General features: G+C 61.2%; 1 long non-coding RNA gene across 1 annotated transcript in view; it reads left to right on the top strand.

Moving 5' to 3' along the window:
- The first annotated feature begins 2,873 nt into the window (after positions 1-2,873).
- The window catches only part of LOC114041651, a 2,439-nt gene continuing 1,495 nt past the window's right edge, over positions 2,874-3,817 (top strand). The window contains exon 1 of the long non-coding RNA XR_003568936.1: positions 2,874-2,938. This is a non-coding gene — a long non-coding RNA (uncharacterized LOC114041651). The remainder of the gene's footprint in view (positions 2,939-3,817) is intronic.

The raw sequence follows: 3,817 nt of genomic DNA, 5'->3' as shown, positions 1-3,817 counted from the left end.
GGGGGGGGAGGGAGAAGCCGGGAGGGGAGCCTGCGCGGTTAGGCGAGGCTGTAAGAAGGGCATGGGTAAAGTAGGGGGTGGGATTTCTATCTGTTCCACACGGCCTTCCCCCCGCGGGTCTGCACGCATCTTTCCACCCACCAGCATTTATTATGTGCCTGCTGTGTGCCAGCAGACCCCACTCAAAAAGGGGAGCAAGGAGAGCCATTCCCCAGCAGAGAAGGGGCCAGTGGGGACCCCCTTTGGACCTCTGTGCAAGCCAGATCACCCTTGGAGAGCTGGTCCCACCGTAGAATCACCAGATCAGCAAAGGGGGAAAAGGTTAATTGTTGGAGGGGCTGGCAGAAGACAGGCACAACTGATGCGTTGTTAGTGGAGCTGTGAAGGGGCACAGTCAGATGACAAGAAATGATGGAGGTAGCTTGGTGGTATGGTGGACAGAGCCCTGGGCCTGGAGTCAGGAAGACCTGAGTTCAAATCCAGCCTCTGACATTTCCTAGCTGAGTGACCCAGGGCAAGTGATTTTACCCTGTTTGCCTCAGTTTCTTTATCTGTAAAATGAGCTGGAGAAGGCAATGGCAAACTACTCCAGTGTCTTTGCCAAGAAAACCCCAAATGGAGTCAGACATGACCAACAGCACTGCTTGCCAGGGGCAAAGATAGTCCCTGAGGAGATAAAGGCCAAAAGGAAACATCCCTGCCTTCAGGAAGCTTATATTCCACTGGTGGGAGATGTTGTGTAAGCCTCACCACTAGGGGGTGGGGGTGGGACTGATGCCTAGGGCTTCTTGAAGGAGACAGGGATTGTCCTTCCGGGGTGGCTGGCTCGCCTGGGGGGCTGCGGAGGAAATGAAGGATGTATTAGCCAGGGAAGGCTGGTGAGCTGGAGACTGGCCGGGAAGAGCCTCTGGCTCGGCTACTCAGGTTTGGGCTTCGGGAAGATGAGCTCAGCAGCTGTGAAGGCTTGCCCTCTATGCCTGGGAGATCCATCCATCATCAAGCATTTATGAAGCACCTCCTGTATGCTCGGCACTGAGCTAAATGCTAGCAGACCAACAAAAGCCCAGATGGGGGATGGCGCCTCACGGTGCACCCAGTGCACACTTTGGCACCGCCTACCTCTCCCAGCTAACCAGGCAGCCCAGTGAAGGCATAGGCCCAGAGCTCTGTACTAAGCACTAGGCCAGAGGCTGTACCCTCCCTTTCCAGGGGAGAAGACTGAGGTGAATTCTTATTCGCTGGCCACAGATGTGTGTCAGGGCTAGAATTGTATTCAAGGCTTGGGGCCCACTGCACCTGCACCTGCGCCCCCCACCCCCCATTGAGAAAAGGCAATTCCCCCCCCCCCCAAGTCTGACCCTTCATTGCTGCAAGAGTCAGAAGCTTGTGAGAGGGACAGAGACTCTTCCTGGACAAATTAGTCCCCCTCTTGGAGTCTCAGTTTCCTTCTCTATGAAATTGGGGGGACAATCCCTGTCTTTTGTCCTCTTGGGGCTGTTCTGTAGAGCGGCTGAGACGAAGGGCAGGAAGCGTTTGGGGACCGGACAGGAGAGTCTCAAACATGTATGGAGGCCCTACTATGTGCTGTGCACTGGGGAGGAGCCTGGGGGGAGGGGAGGGATGTGAAGAGTTGGAATCCAGCTGAGGTCAGAAGGCTCCCCTGTGGAGGCTTCTCCAAAGCAGGTCCAGAGAAGGGTGACTGGGGGCGGGGTCTGGGAACCTCCCGAGGGTCCTGGAGGCCCCTTCTGGGCTCAGAATGATTTTTATAACAATACCGAGAGGTTTTCATTTCTAGCATGATCAGCAGGAAGAGCTCTGACCCACAGAAGCAAAAGCTCTTCGTGGAGGTTGGAGGGTGGGGGGGGTCCAGCGTAAAGGGCTTCTAAGATCCCCAGGTCTGAGAACAACTGAGCTAGAATCCTGAGTACAAGCTAAGTCATCGTCAGAGGGAGAAACGCCAGTCTTCCACCAGGGTTCAGAAAGTCAATTTTAGAAGCACAAGATGGGAGTGGCGCGGGGCTGGAGGCCTTGGGGCACGGAGGGGGACAAGACCGGAATGGGGGGGGGGCTGGAGGCCTTGGGGTGTGGGGGAATGCGTGGAGGGCCTCCACCTGGCCCCTCTGGCCTTTCTCCTGGCTTCACTCCTGGGATCCCCCGCAGCCCAGATGGCGTCGGATCAGGGCAGGACACTCAGGTCTCACAGCCCACCACGCCACCAGCGTTCTGGGTCAGCCTCGAGGGAGGTGGGGGGAGTGCTGACCGCCAGGCCTCAGCTGAGGTCCTTCTCTGGGAGCCTCCACTAAATGCCTTCGAGGCATCCTCAGGGGCCACAGATGGACCTCCCCCTTAGTGCATTGCCAGTGGGCACAAAGGAAGGGGCAAGATGGAAGATAGCTGCCCAAGACTGAGGTGGGCCTTGAACTCCAGGCTAAATGCAGGCAAGGGAATCTGGGGGGAGAAAAGGGAGCTGATCTGTAGGTCTCAAGTGTCTGACTTATCTCTGTAATCGAAACAGAACGGGGTGGAGAAGTGGAGGCTGGAAAGGACTCTGGGAGAGGAAGGACAGAAAAGAGAATGGGTATGAAGATTGGAGAAGAAGAGCGGGAAGGGAAGGCCTGGAGGCAGGACCACAGTGGAAGATGGGTGCAGAGGTTGGAGATGGGGAACAGGGAGGGAGGGAAGGAAGCCAGGTACAGGCAAGAGGAAGCGGAGGTGCCGGAAGCTAGCGGGAGTCAGACCTTACCCGCTGAAGTTTTGTAGTGCTCTGGCGCCTCAGCGCGACCGCCGGGGGTACTACATCGGGTCTCTGGGAGCCCGCAGCTCAGTAGGGGGTGGGCGGCGCGCGCACTGGGGGGCGGGGCCCGACGTGCGTGCGCGGCGCCGGCGGCTACGTGCCCAGCGACTCCGTCTTCATGGCCCGGCGTGGCCGTCAGGCGAGGTCTGTACCATTGCGCTAGCCTAGGGGGAGCCTGGAGCTCTGTCGCCTTCCCCGCCTCAGTCTGGCTAGGGCCTACGGGCCGCCTCTCCCTCTATCTCTCCGTTCCCCGTCTTTCTGGGCTGCGCGGTTTGGTCACGCAAGGGGGGGGGCGGGCTCACTGTGGAGGCGACCCTCCCCCATCTCCGGAGAAGTGGTTCTGCCCAGAAGGAAGACGTGCAGAAATGAACGCGCCGCGCGGCCTTCGGACGGGGCACAGGGGCCTACCACCCGCGCAGGGTCGGGAGGCCACGCCTCACAGTGCGTCCATTGGCTACATCTGCAGAGGCGCAGGCCCAGGCTGGCCTCTTATTGGCTGAGAGGCGAGCGGGTAATTTGCATAGGAGGCGTGGCCCGCGGGGCGGGGCGGAAGGTTGAGTACGCGGGGCGGCGGCGGCGGCGGCGGCAGCGGAGGGGGAGGAGGGGGAGGAGGAGGAGGAGGGTCGCGGGCCTGGCCGGGCCGGGCCGGGCCGGGCCGGGCCGGGCCGGGCCGGGGGGATCTGGGGGCCTTGGGCCGGGGAGGCGGAGGCCCCAGGCTGGCCCAGCCCAGGCGGCTCAGGTCAGGCCTCGGGAGGCTGCGCGCGGCGCCCCAGGAGCCGAGCCCTCCAGAGCAGAGCTGGGTTCCAGCGCTCCGGGCTCCGAGGATCTACGCTCCGGGCAGCCGGGTTCGGGACTCCAGGCTCCGAACTCCAGCGCTTGGGCTCTCGTCTCTTGCGATCCGCGAGGCTCCAGGCTGGGCTCCAGTTCTGGTGCTCGCGCTGTAGTCTCCTGCGCTCCGCGGTGGCAGCGCTTGGGCTCCGGCCCCTCTGGGTTCGGGGCTCTAGTCCCCTGCGCTCCGCGGTG

This window comes from Vombatus ursinus, unplaced genomic scaffold (assembly GCF_900497805.2).
Source record: "Vombatus ursinus unplaced genomic scaffold, bare-nosed wombat genome assembly UNPS02014176.1, whole genome shotgun sequence".
Classification (NCBI taxonomy): domain Eukaryota; kingdom Metazoa; phylum Chordata; class Mammalia; order Diprotodontia; family Vombatidae; genus Vombatus; species Vombatus ursinus.
This window is presented reverse-complemented; position numbering and strand designations above follow the sequence as displayed.